The 21,114-nt window shown below is 40.1% G+C and overlaps 1 protein-coding gene, 1 long non-coding RNA gene and 1 pseudogene across 3 annotated transcripts in view; 1 reads left to right on the top strand and 2 right to left on the bottom strand.

The window, feature by feature from the left end:
- The window catches only part of LOC309608562, a 733,071-nt gene that overhangs the window by 636,629 nt on the left and 75,328 nt on the right, over positions 1-21,114 (bottom strand). The window lies entirely within an intron of this gene.
- Positions 1-21,114, bottom strand: part of OSBPL10 (oxysterol binding protein like 10) — a 389,819-nt gene that overhangs the window by 332,506 nt on the left and 36,199 nt on the right. The gene's annotated exons all lie outside the window — the stretch shown is intronic.
- Positions 10,520-13,142, top strand: LOC309608517 (ubiquitin-conjugating enzyme E2 variant 2 pseudogene; annotated as a pseudogene). The gene has a single exon. The product of its transcript is annotated as a ubiquitin-conjugating enzyme E2 variant 2 pseudogene (transcript).

Below are 21,114 nucleotides of genomic sequence, written 5' to 3'. Positions count from 1 at the left end.
TTGAGCGTATCTTTCACAAGTAATGACAATTTTATCTCTTCCCTTATTATCCTTTTACCTTTTAGTTCTTTCTTATGTCTTTTTGCATTGGTTAGAGCCAGCAGTATTGTGTTGAACAACAGTGGTGATATCAATCATCCCTGCCTTATTTCTGATCTTAAGGGAATGCATCTAAAATTGCCCCTTAGTGTAAGATGCTTTCTGTGGGCTTTGGTGTCTCAGCCCAGTTTCCCTAGAAAATGGAACCTAAGGTAAAGTTTAAATGCTAACACTCTACTGGGGAGAGGAGCAAACCCATGGAAGCAAATCAAGGAAGTAAAGCAAGAAAGGGGGCAAAGCAAACAGGGAATACGTTCCCAGGCTGGAAACAGCTTCAAACAGTGCTGCCCGGACTTTGAAGCATGTCTCCAGAGAGGCTGTGTGATATGACTGAGGCACAGAACCACCTGATACAGTTGAAAAGGGAGCACTGTTTTTGCTGTATCCTGCCATGTTCTATCTCCCAGTGGTGCAGGTCAGCCCCTTAAGGCCTTAACCTCCTTCATGTTTGGATTCATCCCTTATCCCCCTCAATAGCTTCAAGGAGACTTAGCGTCTCTGCAGGTCCATTTTGGGCAGTGCACAGGTGGGGACTCCTTGGACTGTGGAAACAGCACTGCCACCAAGCGTGCATTCAAGAAATGCCAGATCGTGGCTCACTGTGACCCTCTCAGGTCCTCTCCCCTGACCTCTAGGTGTCTAAGGCCCCAGGAATGTCATGAGCTGTCACCAGGGGCACCCTTGCAAGTGACTGAGGTAGGCATAGCCAAGCAGATCTGGAGTGGTGCATAATGGTTGTGTACACATGGCAGCAGAGTTAGAGCTTGGCACGTTTCCTAGACGTGTTTGCAGTTTGACGAGGCCACGTGTCTAAACTATCATTATTGGAATGTAAAATGATATGAGTCGGGCTTCCCTGGTGGCGCAGTGGTTAAGAATCCGCCTGCCAAATGCAGGGGACATGGGTTCGAGCCCTGGTCTGGGAAGATCCCATATGCTGCGGAGCAACTAAGCCCTTGTGCCACAACTACTGAGCCTGCACTCTAGAGTCCGTGAGCCACAACTACTGAGCCCTCGTGCCTAGAGCCCGTGCTCTGCAACAAGAGAAGCCACCGCAATGAGAAGCCTGCACACTGCAACGAAGAGTAGCCCCCACTCGCCACAATTAGAGAAAGCCCACGCACAGCAACGAAGACCCAATGCAGCCAAAAATAAATAAAATAAATTTTTAAAAAAACGATATGAGTCATTCTGGGTCTGGGACTTAAGACACTGGCCATGCCTCCTTTGTGATGTCTTTTAACAGCTGGAACCTAGTTGTGGCAGCCACCTAGCTTCCACCAACGACAATGACATCCCTGTGGGATGCTGGAACTATAACTCAGAAGAAACTTGGAAACTTGAATGATGACATGGAGAGGGTCATCTGTCCCCCAGACCAGGACTGTTCACAGTGAGATGGTTAAGTAAGAAAGAAATAGTGTTTGTTTAGGCCACTGTTTACACATTTTTGTTGTAGCAGTTCACTGTACCCTGGTTAATATAATAGCCTTTATCAAGAAAATAAAATTACCATTTATTCTTAATTTTCTGAGAGTTTTTAGCATGAGTTATTTAATTTGATTAAATGTTTTTTCTATATTATGATAATTTTGTGATTTTTCTCCTTTAATCAATTAATAGGGTCGGTTGCATATAGAGATTTTCTAACGTTGAAGCATCCTTGCATTATGTACATATATGTCTGTTTATGTGTGTGTATAATACACACACACCCATATATATATACATAGTTACTGGTAGATTTAGTTAACTAATATTTAATTTAGAATTTTTGCATCTGTAGTTGTGAGGTAGGCCTTAAATTAGTCAGGGTTTAATTGCATGTATGAAGTCACATAAGCAGGAAGAGTTTAAATTTAGGGAATTGGGTGCTTATAAAGTCATAAAAGGGATGGTGAAGCAGGCGCTAGGCTGGGTGTCCAGGAATGACTCTCAGAACAGACCATGGGTGTTATTTCCACTGCCACAGCTGCAGAGGAAGAACTAAGAACTGCCACAGAGGAGCAGCTGCCAGATCCCACCTGGAGCTGTGACCTACAGGGCAGGAAGCTGCCGAAATATCACGACAGCCGCTTGACACCAAGGAGCTAGTGATTGGACACAAGAATGCAAACGCCAGAGCCTGATGCTTCCAAAACTGCCTCTCAACACTCACAGCTAGCGACTGGACTCCAAATGCTGCTCTAGTAGTGTCTCCATGACCACGCTAAGCAAAGTAACAGCAAGAGCAGTGGGAAGATGGCCTGTTCCACGCTTGGCACGTCTACATTTTATTCAAGTGCAGCTAATTGTTGAAACTTCATCACACCAAGAACTCCAGCTGCAAAGGAGACTGAAAAGGGTTGCATTTCGTTTTCCGGGTTTTGCAGTACGGATGGGCTTGCTGGAAGAACGCTGGGTTGGAGAGTGAGTATCAGTTGACCATTGCATTGGCCAGATTCTGCTGCAATAACAAGCAAGCCCCAAACCACAGTGGCTTAAAATAGCACAGGTTTCGTTCTTAGATATGCCATCTGCCTGTCACCGGTCAGCAGGGATGTAACTGCTCATCTTAGTCATCCAGAGACCCAGGTTGATGGAGCCAGTGCCACCTCGCACATTGCTAATTGCCATGACAAAGGTAAAGAGACACCAGAGGGTCTCAGACCAGCCATTAAACTCACCAGCCTGGAAATAACCTACCATTTATGCTCATAAATCATTGGTCAGAACTTAAAGAGGCCCCACCCAGCCTCAAGCAGGTTAATATATTCAATTCTACTGTGCACCCAGAAAGCTGGAGGAGAACTTGGAATATTGGGTGAATGTCACTTATAAATTACCACACTTACATCTGCCCAGACCTAGAAATGTCTTCTCTTCTACTTTCCTTATATGGATTTGGAATCAAGGTTATACTAGACTCAAAAGATGAGTCAAGCAGGTTTTCTTTTTCTATTCTTTGGAACAACTGACATAAAGTAAGGATGATATACTCCTTGAGAGATTGAGAGACATTTGTAAAATATCTGGGCCTGTGGTTTTTTGTGGGGTGTTTTCCTCTATTTTATTTTATTTGTTTGTTTGTTTGGGGTTTTTTTTGTTTTGAATTTTATTTTATTTTTTTATGCCACAGGTTCTTATTAGTTATCCATTTTATACATATTAGTGTATATATGTCAATCCCAATCCCCCAATTCATCATGGGCCTGTAGTTTTTTTTTCTTTGAATTTTTGAATTTTATTTTATTTATTTTTTTATACCACAGGTTCTTATTAGTTATTCATTTTATACATATTAGTGTATATATGTCAATCCCAGTCTCCCAATTCATCACGGGCCTGTGGTTTTTAATGTGCATAGGAAGAGATCTTTGAGATACTTTTTCTCAAGATACTAGTAAGTCTGTTCAAGTTTCCTATTTCTTCTCCCATCAGTTTTTACTTTTGATATGTTTACGTATAAATTTTTAAATGTTATTTTATTGTGTTTAAATCTCTATTATATCTGATTTCCTGCTTTTTACTTTGTAATTTGTTTGTTTGCATGTTTTCTCTCCTTTTCTTTTGCTCAGTCTTTCTAGAGGGTTGTCAAACTAATTATATTGACAAAACATTGGTTATACTGATATATATCATATTTTTGTTTTGTTTTATTGTTATTCACTATTTTACTGATTTTTGTCTTTATTTATTACTTCCTTTTGTTTTATTTTTTCAAATTTACTCTGTTCTTTAAGTTGATTCTTGAGTTGAGTGGTTAGGTCATTTGGTTTCAGTCTTTATTGTTTTATGACAAATATTTAAAGCTATAAACTCAAAGATGTACATTTTGACATATAGTATCTGGAATTCATTTGGGAAGCATAAAATATTCTCTTTTGGCCAGATGAAATCTTTGTTTTATACGTGTACATCCTTTGCCTCTGATAATCCATTTCATAGAATTTGTCCTACAAATATAATTGTACAAGTGGTTAAAGCTACATGTGCCAACTAATCATTATAGCTCACTTTCACTATGGTAGAAACACCCTAAATGTTCATCAGTACAGGAATTGTATTCATTTCCTGTGGCTGCTTTAACAAATTACCACAAACTTGGTGGCTTAAAATAACACAGGTTTCTTCTTCCACAGTTCTGTAAGCCAGAAGTCTGAAATCAATAGCACTGGTCCAAAATCAAGGTGGCAGCAGGGCTGCACATCCTCTGGAGGTTCTAGAAGAGAATCTGTCCCTTGCATCTTCCAGGTTCTGGCAGCTGCTGGCATTCCTTGGCTTGTGGCCACAACCCTCCAATTTCCACCTCTGTCTTCACATCACCTTCTCCTCTGTGTGTGTCAGATCTCTGCCTTTCTCTCTCTTTCTCTCTTTTTTTTTTTTCAGGCCACGCCACGTGGCATGTGGGATCTTAGTTCCCCGACCAGGGATTGAACCCATGCCCCCTGCAGTGGAAGTGCAGAGTCTTAACCACTGGACCACCAGGGAAGTGTGTCCCTGTCCACACTTCTCTTAAAAGAACACTTGTGATTCATGCAGGGCCCACCCAGATCATCCAGGATAATATCCCCATCTCAAGATCCTTAACTGAATCACATCTGCAAAGACTTTTTTCAAATAAGGTAACATTTACAGGTTCCACGGATTAGGAGATGGACATTTGGGGGAGGGGGCATTATTCAGTCTATAATAGGAAAAATTAAATAAATCGTGGTATATTCCTACAGTGAAATATTTTGCCATCATTAAGAAGAATGAAATGGAACTACATATATTAATATGAAACTATGTCAAGATGTACTGTTAAGGATTAAAAAGTACATTGCTGAACAATAACTATAGTATTATCCTACACTATAATTTATATATATTAGATATGTGCTTACGTGTGCTTAAAATATACTTCTGAGTACATGCATGAAAGTAGTAATAATCACCTCTGGAGAATGCAACTGGGGATGGATCAGGAAGATGAGAAAATTTACTCTTCCTTTATACTTTTCTACATTGTTTAGATTTTTAAAAATCATGGACAGGATATTTTTACCATCACTATAAAGTGCTTTTGTTATAAAGTATTCTCCAGCCCATCTGCTTAAAGTGCCCTGGCCCTGCCATGCAGAAATTATTTGTTTTCCCCAGCAATCCTTTTTTGCACAAGAATCAGAACAAAAGAATCATTTTTCAGTGCCCTGTGAAGGTCTGTAGTTGCCCTCTTTTGCTGTCTGTTGTTGAACCTGCCGTGATACGTCATAATAGGAGCGGAGAAAGAAGCTGATGACTCAGCTTTCAGAGTGAGCAAACACATGAGCTATTCAATTCACCAGCACATAAACCTGCAACTCTACATCCACCTCAGGCTATGTCTCTTACGAGCTGGAGAACCTTAAGCAAGTGACTTAACCTCTCAGACATCCTTATCTATAAAATGAGAAAATGTGCTTGGTGTGAGCTGAGTTGCTATCTGCCTAGGTATAAAGAAAGCATTGGTGAAATTCAAAGTGGTGAATAGCAGGGAGGATATCACATATAAAATCAGATTTGAAATAGCCAGGTGCACTGCAATCAAATGACCCCTGCACCACATGGGAATTCTGGGTTCCAGTATGGGTGCCAGTGAGTCCCAGCTGTGTGACCCTCACACAAGCCCCTTCCCCATTCTGGCTCTAAGTTTCACCAACTGAAAACTGAAGGCACCTAACTATGATCTGTAAGGTCCCCTCTGGCGCTCACATTGTATAATTTGGGGGACTTGGACACAAAATTCATGACTGTGTTTGTCAATCAAAGTGTTTCTGAAAGTATTTATAGAAAACACTCTTATTACCTTGAGGATAAAAATTCGGATTCTTTAATGGACTGAACTGTCCCCACCCCCAAATTCATATGTTGAAGTCCTAACCCCTGAAATGATTGTATTTGGTGATAGGGCTTATAAAGAGGTAATTAAAGTTAAATGAGGCCAAAAGGGTGGGGCCCTAATGCAATAGGATTGGTGTCCTTATAAGAGGAGGAAGAGGCGTGACATTAGTAAGATGATGGAATACAAGTCCCAGGCCCCGTTCTCCCACAAAAATACCTTTCATGATTGAAAACTCTCAAAAAACTAGTTATAGAAAGAATTTACCTCAACATAATAAAGGTCATATATAAAAAGCCCACAGGAATTCCCTGAGTCTAGTGATTAAGACTCTGCACTCCCAATGCAGGGGGCACAGGTTCAATCCCTGGTCAGGGAACTAAGATCCTGCATGCCACATGGCGCAGCCAAAAAAAAATAATGAAATAAATTAAATAAAATGTGCTTCCCTCTAAAATAAAATGAAATAAATAGAAATAAAAAGCCCACAGCTAACATCATACTCAACAGTGAAAAACTGAAAGCTTTTCCTCTAAGATCAGGAACAAGGCAAAGATGCCCATTCTCATCACTTCTGTTCAACACAGTATTGGAAGTGCTAGTCAGAGCAATTAAGCAAGAAAAAGAAATAAAAGCCATCCAGCTCAGAAAGGAAGAAGTAAAATGATCTCTGTTCGCAAATGACACACTCTTATATGTAGAAAACCCTAAAGATTCCACAAAAAAACTCTTAGAACTAATAAAGGAATTCAATAAAGTGGCAAAATACCAAATCAACACACAAAAATCACTTGCGTTTTTATATACTAACACTGTATCCAAAAGAAAAATTAAGAAAACACTCCCAATTTTAATGTTTAGAAATAAATTTAATGAAGGAGATGAAAGACTGGTATACTGAAAACTACAAAACATTGTTGAAAGAAATTAAAGAAGACCCCAATAAATGGAAAGACATCCCATGCTCCTGGCTTGTAAAAATTAGTATTGTTAAAATGTCCATATTATCCAAAGTGATCTATAGATTCAATATTATCCCCAACAAAATTCCAATGACATTTTTAATGGAAATACAAAAAATAATCCTAAAATTCATATGGAACCACAAAAGATCCCAAATAGCCAAAGCAATCTCAAGAAAGAACAAAGCTGGAGGCATCACATTTTCTGATTTCAAAATGTAATACAAATCTACAGAAGTTAAAAGTATGGTACTGACATAAAAACAAACATATAGACCAAAGGAAGAGAATAGAAAACCCAGAAATAAACCCAATCTTATATGGTGAACTTGAGACAGGCTGAGACCTGGGACCTGGGACCCTTTGCTGCAGCGCTTGCACCTGGACAAACATCTCCTCAAGCAACAGAAGACAAAGAAACTATAAGGGACTAAAAATAACTGCATGCATGTGCCTTTTGGGGCAAATTATGAACAAGATACAAAAAGGCCAGAATCCAGTTGCCACTTCTGAGGTGCCGGGAGCAAAAGCAGGGTACTGCGCATGCCCCCTGCACACAGCCCCACCAAGGGGGTGGGCAGACCACCTGAGCCACCCCTCCTGCCTGACCTACCAATCCGCCCCCACCCTCACCCCATATAAGGAACCAGCTCACCCCACCTCAGGGAGCAAGCAAGGACACATGTTACTTGTTTTTTCTCCCCCCTGCTACAGCATGAGTCCCAGTAAAGCCTTGCCTGAATTCCTCTTCTGGCCTCTTATCAATTTCTATTGATTAAAGAGTCCAAGAACCCAGGTCGGTAACATACTGATCTTGAACAAGGGCGCCAAATACACAATGGGGAAAGAATAGTCTCTTCAACAAATGGTGTTGAGAAAGCTGAATATCCACAGGCAAAAGAATGAAATTGCACACTTATAGGACATCATACACAAAAACCAACTCAAAATGGATTAAAGACTTACATGTAAGATCAGAAACTGTAAAACTCCTAAAAGAAAACAGGGAGAGAGCTTCTTGACATCAGTCTTGGCAATGATTTTTTTGGATTTGATACCAAAAGCACAGGCCACAAAAGCAAAAATAGACAAGTGGGACTACATCAAACTGAAAAGCTTCTGCACAGCAAAGGAAACCAATAACAAAATGAAAAGGCAACCTATGAAATGGGAGAAAATATTTGCAAACCATATATCTGATAAGGCATTAGTATCTGAAATATATAAGGAACTTGTAAAACTCAATATCAAAAACACAAGTAACCCAATTACAAAATGGGCAAAAGACTTGAATAGACGTTGCTCCACAGAAGACATACAATGGCCAACTGGTATGTGAAAAGGTGCTCAACATCCCGAAGCACCAGGGAAGTGCAAATCAAAACCATAATGAGATATCACCTCACACGTTTTAGGATGGCCATTATCAACAAGACCAAAAAGAACAAGTGTTGGCCAGGATGTAGAGAATTGGGAATCCTTGTACACTGTTGGTGAGAATGCAAATTCATGCAGCCATTATAGAAAATAGTATGGAGATTCCTCAAAATATTAAAAATAGAACTATCATAAGGTCCAGGAATCCTACTTCTGGGTATATATCCAAAATAATTGAAATCTGGATTTCAAAGATATCTGCACTCCCACGTTCATTGCATTATTATCCACAATAGCTAAGATATGGAAACAATCTAAATGTCTACTGACACATGAGTGGATAAACAAAATGTGGTGTACACAGAGAGAGAGAGAGAAAATGGAGTAATATTCAGCTTTTAAAAAAGAAGATCCTACAACCCAATCAAACTTACTAATTCTGTACAGTTAAGTGTACATTTTGCTAATCTTTTCCTCTCTCCAAATATATACCTGTTACACACAAACACACCTGTGAATATCATCCCACGTTTGTAAAGATTTATCAATACTATAGCACTTTGATGTATACTATGCATACTATGAAGCTATATTATGTGATTTAACAGTATTTCATCATAAGTCTATAGCATAGTTGGTTTGGTCTAAGTAAAAACTTAAAATGAGATGTTTTATGTTGTCAATTTTTGTCATTACAAACAATACTTCAATAAACATTCTATACATAAAAAGAAGAGAGAAGATCCTGTCATATGCACATATGCAACAACATAGGGGAACCTATAGGATATTATGTTAAGTGAAATAGGCCAGCTACAAAAGGACAAATACTGCATGATTCCACTTATATGAGGAATATAAACTAGTCAAACTCATATAAGCAGAGAGTAGAATGGTGGTTGCCAGGGGCTGTGGGAAGGAGGAAATGGGGAGATGTGGCTCCATGGGTAAACATTTCTGTTAGCACAGGATGAATAGGTTCTGGAGCTCTGAGTACAACATAGTTAAGAATACTGTGTTTTGCGCTTAAAAACTGGTTAAGAGACTAGATCTCAAGTGAAGTGTTCTTACCACAAAACAAACAAAACATGAAAAGGAAGAGACACCAAGGATGCGTGTGCACAGAAGGCAGCTGTCTGCAAGCCAAGGAGAGAGGCCTTAGGAGGAAGCAAACCTGCCAGCACCTTGATCTTGGACTTCCAGCCTCCAGAACTGTGAGAAATAGATTTCTACTGTTTAAGCCAGCCGGGTGGTAGCATTTTGTTATGGCAACCCTAGCAAACTAATACGGGGTTTAAAAGTCAATTGTGGTAGGAGCTACATTTAGGAATAATCAAGAGATTTCGTGGAATGGTTAAGCATTAAAAGAGCTTTTCCTGAGCTGGCAAGCCACAACTAAGGAGCCCACAAGCCGCAACTAAGGAGCCCTCCTGCCACAACTAAGACCTGGCACAACCAAATAAATAAAATAAATAAATTAATAAATATTTTAAAAAGAAAAAAAAAAAAAAAGAGCTTTTCCTGACTTTATAAAAGCCATGTACAGATGCTATCTCTAACAGTTTTTGGTGGTTAGAATAGGTTATTGAAATCTAGTGCAGTTTTTCAAAGTCTCAGGTTTTAATTCTCCTACCAGTTCAGCTGGGGAGACAGAATTAAAATAGCACAGCGGAATAATAGTACAGAGCTTGGAGCAACCTGGACCCGAATGAAACTGCTTATTAGCAGGATGACCCTGGGTCAGTTACTTCATCTGTCTGCATCTGAGCATTCTGATACCTACCTCGTCGGGTTATTGGGGGAGTTAAATTAACGAAAAGACTGTAAAGACCCGGCAGCCCCATGGCTCGTGCTTCGTGGCTGTTAACACTTTTTTGACAATGAAAAGTCATTACCGCTGCTCTCCTTGCAAACCTCATCACTTTGCAAAGAAAATACTATTTTCTAATAAAATATTTCCTAGACTAAATTCTTTACTTCAGTGGTTTGCCCATTAGGAGGCCTGAGTTACTGAGCTCTGACTTATGTGCCAAGCACATTGAATTTTTCATACATTATTTCATTCAAACTTCTAGATACCCTAAAAGACAAGTATTATTATTATTCCCATTTGACAGATGAGGAAACTAACACTCAGAGAAGGTAAATAGCTTTCCAAAGGTCCTACAACTAGAAACACCAGGTGTTTGACTCCAAAGATCAATTTCTTCGCTACTATGCTATACTGGTCTCAAAATATAATTACTTTTTATAGAACTACACATTTTCCCTATGCTAAGTGTTTTATATTTTTAATTTTCACAACAACTTTATAAGGTCAGTACAAGATTCTATCAGTTTTACAGAAGGGGAAACATGCTTAAATAACTTACCTAATGTGATTTAGGAAGTGGCAAGGCTGAGATTCAAATCAGGTCTGTTTGGGTCCAAGGTCCTGGCTCTTTGTGCCCTGCCTGCCTTAACACCTCCACACTGTGTTTAGACTGCACAGAGCACTGCAAAGTGCACAAAACTGGAATTTAAGAGACCTGGGTTTTCATCTTGGCTGTGTTACAAACAGGCTGTGTGACATCAGGTAAGTCATTTCACCTCTGAGCCTCGATTTTCTCATTTGTTAAAAAATAATTTATCTTCTTAGCTTTAACATTCTATCACACCAGGTGAATTCTGAGTAATTACATTCATTGTATCGCTAAATTTAAAGAAATAAGTGATTACAGACTCCTAAAAAAAACTAGAGCTGTTAAACCTTATGGTAAAGAAGTTTGATCCCAGTGCTTTGGAAATCAGCTTTGTAGATGGATTAGCGCACCAGTGAATGGGCAGTGGGAACAAAGATCACACTGAGGCTCAATATCAAAAAAACATACAACCCAATCAAAAAATGGGCAGAAGACCTAAATAGACATTTCTCCAAAGAAGACATACAGATGGCCAACAGGTATATGAAAAGATGCTCAACATCGCTAATATTAGAGAAATGCAAATCAAAACTACAATGAGGTATCACCTCACACTTGTCAGAATGGCCATCATCAAAAAGTCTACAAATAATAAATGCTGGAGAGGGTGTGGAGAAAAGGGAACCCTCTTACACTATTGGTGGGAATGTAAATTGGTGCAGCCACTATGGAGAACAGTATGGAGGTTCCTTAAAAAACTACAAATAGAGTTACCATATGATCCAGCAATCCCACTCCTGTGCATATATCTGGAACAGATGAAAACCCTAATTTGAAAAGATACATGCACCCCAATGTTCATAGCAGCACTATTTACAACTGCCAAAACACGGAAGCAACCTAAATGTTGACTGACAGATGAACAGATAAAGAAGATGTGGTATATGTATACAATGGAATATTACTCAGCCATAAAAAAGAATGAAATAATGCCATTGGCAGCAACATGGATAGACCTAGAGATTATCATACTAAGTGAAGTAAGTCAGAGAAAGACAAATATCATATGATATAACTTATATATGGAATCTAAAAAAAATTATACAAATGAACTTATTTATGAAACAGAAATAAACTCACAGACATAAGAAACAAACTTTTGGTTACCAAAGGGGACGGGGGGAGGGATGAATTGGGAATTTGGGATTAACAGATACACACTACTATATATAAAATAAACAATAAGGGGTGCGTCAGGCTGCAGGAGAAGATGGCGGTCTCCACAGGCGTTAAAGTTCCTCGTAATTTTCGCTTGTTGCAAGAACTTGAAGAAGGACAAAAAGGAGTAGGCGATGGTACGGTTAGCTGGGGCCTTGAAGATGATGAAGATATGACACTTACAAGGTGGACAGGCATGATTATTGAGCCACCAAGGAGAAATTATGAAAACAGAATATATAGCCTGAAAGTAGAATGTGGACCTAAATACCCAGAAGCACCTTCATCAGTTAGATTTGTAACCAAAATTAATATGAATGGAATAAATAATTCCAGTGGAATTGTGGATGCACGGAGCATACCAGTGCTAGCAAAATGGCAAAATTCATACAGCATTAAAGTTGTGCTTCAAGAGCTAAGACATCTAATGATGTCCAAAGAAAATATGAAGCTTCCACAGCCACCAGAAGGACAAACATACAACAATTAATTTTAGTGGATTTAAAACTTGTCTTAAATCAACAACCTTCTATTCATGTTAATGTCTTGATTAAATATCACAATGCAAAATACCCACACATTAAGTAAGATAATTCCAGCTGGTAAACATGACCTGGACATCTGTAAGAGTATATTTAATATATGTACACCCATTATGTTTTCAGGTAACAGGAGGAAAATTCAGCACAGTTTTTTTTTCTTGTTAAGGCACCGTCATTTAAGCATGAACCTGGAGTACTCAGAGTGGAACTCAGGTTTCCAGGTGGAAGAACAGCGAGAAGTGTCAGATGGCTGTGCAAGCAGATGTGTTTCTGAAGAGAAAGCTCAAGAAGGAAAACCCGGAACGGCATGCTCTTGCTTAGCGAAAGAGCTTCCGTTGAAATTGTCTAAAATAGCAGGTACAATGAATATTGTCCCAAAAATGTGTTCATTTTTGAAGCGGTATAGGTGCTGACTACTAGTAGTATCAAAAATACGTTCAGGATTGTTTTGATACCTGCATTTATAATAGAATTGCTGTGGGGAGGCGGACGGGTTTCCGTTACAAGCTGTTCCTGGGTGTCCCATGTACCAGACGCGGTGAAGAGTTGTTTACAGTCTTTGTTGGACAAACCACGCATTTACATTTAAGTGAAATCAACAAAAAGGAAATAGATGTATGGATATGTGATTTTGAGATTCACGTTAGTCTTAAATTGTAAATAAAGTGTGGAATGTGTAAAAACAACAACAACAATAAGGACCTACTGTAGAGCTACAGGGAACTATACTCAATATCTTGTAATAAACTATAATAGAAAAGAATCTGAAAAGTAATAGATCTGTACACATATATACATATATGTGTATATACTATTATAACTGAATCACTTTGCTGTACACCTGAAACATTGTAAATCGACTATACTTAAATTAAAAAAAGAATCAGATTGAGTATCTGTGATCAGAGACAGGTATTCCTTCTCACTCTGCTTCAGTTTGCTTTTTGGTTGAGTGGAGAGTGCTCTAATACCTGTATGTTCACCCTAAGAAGACTCCTTCAAGTACCAAAAAAAGAGTGAGCAAGAGAATAGATGGGAAACAACATTGGAAGAAAGTTAATAAAAATGCAAGACACCCTCTTTGAAGAGGTCTTCTTCGTCCCCGGAATTGAACATCAGTGGCTGAGTTTGGAGTTTGGTCCACTGTGTTCATTAAACACAACAAGAAAGAAAATATTGTTTCCTGTGTGATCACATTGGAAATAACGGAATATAAACAAGCAGAAATCAAAAGGAAACCACAGTTTCAAAGAACTGAGTAGTGAAAAGTTGAGAACAAGAAGTGAAAGAAGAAAAACTTCAAAATTGGTGGATATGAGAAAAAAAAAAAGGGGGTCCACAAGGGAGAAAAAGGGAAAGTGAGAGGGGAAGAGGACGGGGGAGAAATGGAAAAAAGGTAATTTCCACCGAGAGAGAGCCCAAGCCACTCTTGATTTGAGGGGGTCATGCAAACATCACCTCATTCTGATTTTAGAAGATCACCCTCAAAACTCTCTTGAATTGAATTCCACACATTTTTGAGCCCTCCAAAGTCCACAGGAGTTTGAAGAACTGGGCCATCCTTCAGCAAAGTTGAAGTTGTTCTTCTATTCAGCCACCAGGGGGTGGCACATTCCACTCAATACAACAAACACTTCGAGGTTACCAAGTGCAGGGTGCCCTAGAGGCACCAGGAATGAGGCACCATTCCTTGTACACAAGTATACTTGATAATCTATTTACACAAATAATCAGAGCTCAAGAAGGAATGAGCTATGGAGTGGTATTTGAACTAAGTCTTTAAGGAGAGGTGGAAATTCATACTAAGCAGAAGTGTGTGGTAGGAGGAAAGTTCTGAAGAAAGGAATACATTTGCAAAGAAAGACTGGTGACAAAGATCATGTAAGCTTCTATTAGATAGTTGGAATAGAAAGCATTTTCTTAACTTGATGTTTTCGTACATTCAATGGCCACACACCACTTAATGGGGATTGCTCACATGTGTAAATGAGTGGAAGTGAGTTATAAAAAAAGATTCAACACATTTTAAAAATGCAATTATAGGGCATCCCTGGTGGCGCAGTGGTTGAGAATCTGCCTGCCAATGCAGGGGACACGGGTTCGAGCCCTGGTCTGGGAAGATCCCACATGCCGCGGAGCGACTAAGCCCGTGGGCCACAATTACTGAGCCTGCGCGTCTGGAGCCTGTGCTCCACAACGGGAGAGGCCACGATAGTGAGAGGCCCGCGCACCGCAATGAAGAGTGGCCCCACTTGCCGCAACTAGAGAAAGCCCTCGCACAGAAACGAAGACCCAACACAGCCATAAATAAATAAATAAATAAATAAAATTTAAAAAAAAAAATGCAATTATACAAGTTGTTAAATGTGAAATTGTTTGCAGTCTTTCATCATGTTATCTCCACTTGGCTCCATGATCAATAGCTTGAATTGTAGTCTGATTCTTCATCAAGTTAGTTCCCTTTCTTTCTTTTTTTTTTAAAGCTGTTTTTAAAAAATAAATTTATTTATTTATTTTTGGCTGCATTGGGTCTTCATTGCTGCGCACAGGCTTTCTCTAGTTGCAGTGAGCGGGGGCTACTCTTCGTTGCGGTGCGCGGGCTGCTCATTGTGGTGGCTTCTCTTGTTGCGGAGCACAGGCTCTAGGCGCGTGGGCTTCAGTATTTGTGGCTGGCGGGCTTAGCTGCTCTGCGGCATGTGGGATCTTCCCAGACCAGGGCTCGAACCTGTGTCCCCTGCATTGGCAGGCGGATTCTTAACCACTGCGCCACCAGGGAAGCCCTATCCTTCATTTCTATTTAACTAGAAAATAGAAATTAAATCACAATTACATTGTGATCTTTGGCCAGGGTAGCAAGGGCCTCTGCTTCTTCGGATGGTTCTAGATATTTGTTCAAATGTGGACCCCAAAGTGATGGAGGGATTTCTCTCCAAATTCCACTCAAAATGCTCTGTAGAAGCAGAATTAATGAGCCTATCACACAAAACATCAGAAATCTGGATGCCTGTGCACTTTTATGATACAATTGGCTCTGATAGTGAATTTTCATGATTTGGCGCAGCATTTGAATTTTATCTTTTGTCCTTTTTATTTTTTTACAGCTTTACTGACATACAATTTAAATACCATAAAATTCACCCATTGAAGTACACAGTTCAATGAGTTCTAGTAAACTTACAAAACTGTTCGATCATCACATTTGAATTTTAGAACACCCCTTCCTCCAATTCCCTAGAGTCCTTTTGCAGACAATCTCCCTTCCACATCTAGTCCCAAGCAACCACTGGATCTACTTTCCGTGTATCTAAATTTGTATTTTCTGGACACTTTACATAAATGGAATCATACTATACTCAGTTTTTGCATTTGGCTTTTTTCACTTAGCATAATATTTTCAAGAGTCATCCCTTTTGTAGCACATCTCAGTATATTGGTACCCTAATTGACATAATAATACCTTATGCACATTTGAGCTTTAATAGTAAGTTTTTGAGATTGAACAACATTAAGTACTCCAACTTTGTTTTTCCTTTTCAAAACTGTTTTGGCTCTGCAAGATTATTTGTGTTTCCATATAAATTTTCTGATCAGAGGACTTCCCTGGTGGTCCAGTGGTTGAGAATCCGCCTTCCAATGCAAGGGATACGGGTTAAGCCCGCATACTGCAACTACTGAGGCTGCGTGCCACAACTACAGAGCCCATGTGCTCTGGAGCCCGCATGCCACAACTAGAAAGAAGCCTGTGCACTGCAGCAAAGAGCCTGGCACCACAACGAAAGATCCCACATGCTGCAACTAAGACCCAACACATCCAAAAATAAATAAATAAATAATTTTTTAAAAAAAATTTCTGATCAGCTTATCAATTTCTGCAAAAAGTCATCTGTTGGGATTTTGTGAAGAATTGTGTTGAGTTAATCAGTTTTGGGGAAATTGCCCTCTTAACAATATTGAGTCTTCCAATCCATGAACTTATGTGTATTTATTTATATTTTCTTTAATTTCTCTCAGCGATATTTTGTTGTTTTCAGTGTATATATCTGGCACTACTTTTTAAAAAATATTTATTTATTTATTTATTTTGGCTGTGCCTGGTCATAGTTGCAGCACTCAGGATCTTAGTTGCGGCACTTGGGATCTTAGTTGCGGCATAAGGACTTCTTAGTTGCAGCACGCAAACTCGTGGTTGCAGCACGCATGCGGGATCTAGTTCCCCGACCAAGGATCGAACCCTGGGCCCCCTGCATTGGGGGCGTGGAGTCTTACCCACTGGACCAGCAGGGAAGTCCCTGGCACTACTTTTGATAAATTCATTCCTAAGTATCTTGTTCTGTTTGATTCTAAGTTGAATTGTTTTCTTATTGTCCTTATCATCCTGGCTAGGACCACCAGTACAGGGCTGAATAGAAGTGATGAGAGTAGATAGTCTTGGGAAGGGAAGCATTTAGTCCTCCTCCATTAAGACTGATGTTAGCTGTAGGTTGTTCATGGATGCCCTTTATCAGATTGAGAAGTACCCTTCTATCTGGTTTATTGAAGGTTTTTATCATGAATGAATGTTGGATTTTTCTATATTATGGAAATGATCATGTAGTCTTTTAGTTTATTTGACTTTATAAGTATAGTGTATTAAATTAATTAATGTTTGGATGCTAATTCAACCTTTCATACCTAGGACACAGGATATGCTGGGAATACACTCGGTCAGGGTGTATAATCCTTTTTTCTACATTGATCAATTTGATTTGATAGAGTTTTATTAAGAATTTTTGTGCTTGTGCTCATGAGGAATTTTGATCTGTAGTTTTCTTTTCATGTGATATCTTTGTCTGGCTTTGGTATCAGGGTAATGCTGCCATCACATGTGGGGGCTCTTTGTTACTGTAGCCTAACCTACCCTAGACTGAGTGATACAGCTGCTGAAAAGAATGATGCAGGTCTGTATTTTCAATCTCCAAAATACAGTGTTAAGTGGTAAATGCATGTTACAAACTCTATGGTATATGGTGTGCTATTATTTGTATAAGTAAAAACAAATCTATAAACATTTATGCATAGGCATAGCATTTCTCTGGAAAAACATGCAAGGAGTTGAAAATAAGGCTGCCTCTGTGAAAGAAAATTGAGCCACTGGGATAGAGGGAAGGAGACTTCTTTTTCCTGTTTATCCTTTCATACCTTTTGAATTTTGTACCATGTACAGGTATTACCTACACACACACACACACACACACTTTTAGTTTATAAAAATATTTATAGTATAAGGAAGCATAGCCACAAACAAGCTGAAAGTCACAGAAACGAGCTTTGTCTGGGAAGAAACGCTGGAGCAGGGCGTTGGGCACTGTTCTCGGCTCCGTGGCCTCCAAGACCAACTCCTTGGTCCTCACTAAGATTCTGTAAGAACCTTAATATTGTTTAAGGAGTTCCTTTTCTGATTAATATAACTTCAACTTAGAACCCAGATTGATGTGATTACAGGGCTGCCTAAAGGGACGGCCAAAGAAATTATGTGTGTCTCAAAGATCCCTTAGTGACTATTACTCCAGGGTGCATCCTACCGCATACCACTGGTCATGAGAGAAAACCCTCCATCAATTAATATATGCAGTACATTTTGCCTCGTGAACAAAGATTGTTCTTGGGAAATGATCAGCGACGCTAACGTTCCCTTCATTTCCAAACAGGGGCCCTCACAGCTGCGCTTTGCAGCTGGTGCACAACTTCTGCTATTTTTAGCCGAGAGCGCTCTAAGCTGAGGAAGCAGGTGCAGGACCGAAATTCCCCAGAGCCCGCTTCACTTCCTTGGTAATACCCTCACTTCTGGGCCAGAGATGCTGCACTGGCATCCACAGATCTGCATCAGCCCCCAGACTGACTGTTGTCATGCCCAGAGAGGACAAACTTTGGAGTTCTAGGAGACTAGCTTGAGTGAGAAGAGCCATGGCCAGCCAAGGAGTCATTTATTAATAAAACGGTATGTGGGGACTTCCCTGGCGGTCCAGCAGTTGACTCTGTGCTTCCACTGCAGGGGGCATGGGTTTGATCCCTCGTCAAGAAACTAAGATCCCACATGCCAGTGCAGCCAAAATAAATAAATAAATGAAATGATATGTAAATTAATACCTTACGTTAGCTATAAATGATTATGCATGAAAATTATAAAACATGGATTGGAAGATACAGACCAAACTCATCAGGGCTGACTGAAGTCAGGGCACAGAACAGGAGAGGAATCGGGTTGGGGCGGTGATTAAAGGGTATGCCAGCTTCATCTATGATGTTTCACATTCGTTAACGAGAAGACGAGATGCAAATCAGACGAACATTAACAGTTATTAATTCTTGACGTTGGGGGAATTCTCTGGCAGTCCAGTGGTTAGGACTCGGTGCTTTCACTACCAAGGGCCTGAGTTCGATCCCTGGTCTGGGAGCTAAGATCCTGCAAGCCGGGCAATGAAGCCAAAAAATAACCCCAAAATCTTGATGTTGGAAATGGGAGTATTTGCTAAATTTTTCTATATATTTTTCAGTATGTTTAGCTCAAAAAAAAAAAAAACTAATAGAAAATTGAATATGTTCAGATTTTTAATTTAATTTAATTTAATTTTGGCCACGGCCACACAGCTTGTGGGATCTTAGTTCCCTGACCAGGGGTTGAACCTGCGCCCTCGGCAGTGAAAGTGCGGAGTCCTAACCACTGGAACACCAGGGAATTCCGTTTTTCTTTTTCTTTCTTTTTAAAAAAAATTTTTTTTGGAATGTGTTCAGATTTTACGCAAGAGGATTTTTTGCAGATTCCTGCAAAAAATGGAGACGCCTCTTCAGGCTTCACAATTTAGCTTTATCTCACAGCAAGACAAGACCTAGAGCTTCCTCCTTCCTGTTCTCTTCCTGATGGAGCAATGGAGAGAATGGATAGCTGTCTTCTATCTGTCAGTCACCTTGGCCTTTTGAAACTAACTAGCCGCTGGGTTCTGGAAGTGGGCTCTGGATGGGGGCTCAGCCTGGGATTAAGGGAAACATTGAGAATTTCCCTCCCCATTCATGATGCCCCCGCCACTTCAGCAGGTCCTCTCTTTAGCTGGTATCTTTCAACCCATCTCTCAGTCCAGAGCTTACGTGGTCCGGCTCAGGAAGGAGGACATACAGACACTCTCTCATACACACATGTGCTCACATAAGTAGATGTGGCAGTCAACTTGGTCTTGACGTCAAATGTCTGTCCAACTGTGGGTCACAGTCAAAATGTCTGAGAGCCACTATCGTAAGTAATGCAAACATAACATGGCCGAATCAGAGATCTTTATTCCATTCACTTTCTTCTCTCTAAATGTCTGAAAAATGTCCCTCCCCCATTTTCTCCATCTCGGTAAATGACACCACCATCTGACCCAACTGCTTCAACCAAAGACCAGAGTGCTCTCTTCCCTCACCCTCTATATCCCAGCCACCATCAGCTACAGAATAGATAACAGATAATTCTTTCATCGCAAGTATTGGTTTGTAAAACTTGTGTTTTGGACACAGACACACATACCCACACACATAATATGCACACTTAATTGCAATATAAAATGTATTTCTTCCCTTTTCTTGAAAAGGAAGAATGTTACAAAGAGGTGGTTTTTATATTTTAAGCCTCTCTAAGCAGGTTGGAAACATTTGGAGCTCACAGATTCTTTATTTCCTTGTTTGTATTTTTAAATGTTTGGTATCCTCTTCATTCTGTCGTCTTTCCTTTTCTATTGCTAAGAAATCTGCTCCTTTTATGAGAAATAATTGATGGAAGGTAGGAGGAAAAAGAGATTGTGGAAGGTATGGTGCATTTTTAGTTTGCTGTGTCCTTATTGATGGATGTGAGGACCAACTAGAAGTCTGCTCTGTGCTCTGGATTCCCCAGCTCTCCATCTAGACCTCCTGTGGCACTTCCCACTTTTGACCTTGTGCTGCAGTTACTGGAACACATGGTTTATCCTCTCTAATTACCTATACCCTGCTTGGGAAAGGTTCCTTCTATATTTTACCTGTGTTCCCCCCCAGCCCGCCCCATCATCAGAGAGCCTAGCACAGTCCATTACAAAAATCTTTTGAAGGAAACCCTCCTACACTGTTGGTGGGAGTGTAAGTTGGTGCAGCCACTATGGAAAACAGTATGAAGGTTCCTCAAAAAACTAAAAATAGAATTACCATATAATCCAGCAATCCCACTCCTGAGCATATATCCAGACAAAACTATAATTCAAAAAGATACATGCGGGCTTCACTGGTGGTGCAGTGGTTGAGAATCTGCCTGCCAATGCAGGGGACACGGGTTCGAGCCCTGGTCTGGGAAGATTCCACATGCCACGGAGCAACTAGGCCCGTGAGCCACAACTGCTGAGCCTGCGCGTCTGGAGCTTGTGCTCCGCAACAAGAGAGGCCGTGATGGTGAGAGGCCCGCGCACCGCAATGAAGAGTGGCCCCCGCTCGCCGCAACTGGAGAGAGCCCGCACACAGAGGCGAAGACCCAGCACAGCCAAAAATAAATAAATAAATAAATAAATAAAAATTTTTTAAAAAGATACATGCACCTCTATGTTCACAGCAGCACTATTCACAATAGCCAAGACACGGAAGCAACCTAAACGTCCCTCGACAGATGAATGAATAAAGAAGATGTGGTACATATA

This window comes from Balaenoptera borealis (genome assembly GCF_965194805.1).
Source record: "Balaenoptera borealis genome assembly, chromosome: 12".
Lineage (NCBI taxonomy): Eukaryota > Metazoa > Chordata > Mammalia > Artiodactyla > Balaenopteridae > Balaenoptera > Balaenoptera borealis.
The sequence above is the reverse complement of the archived record's forward strand: the minus strand, read 5'-3'. Positions and strand labels throughout refer to the sequence as shown.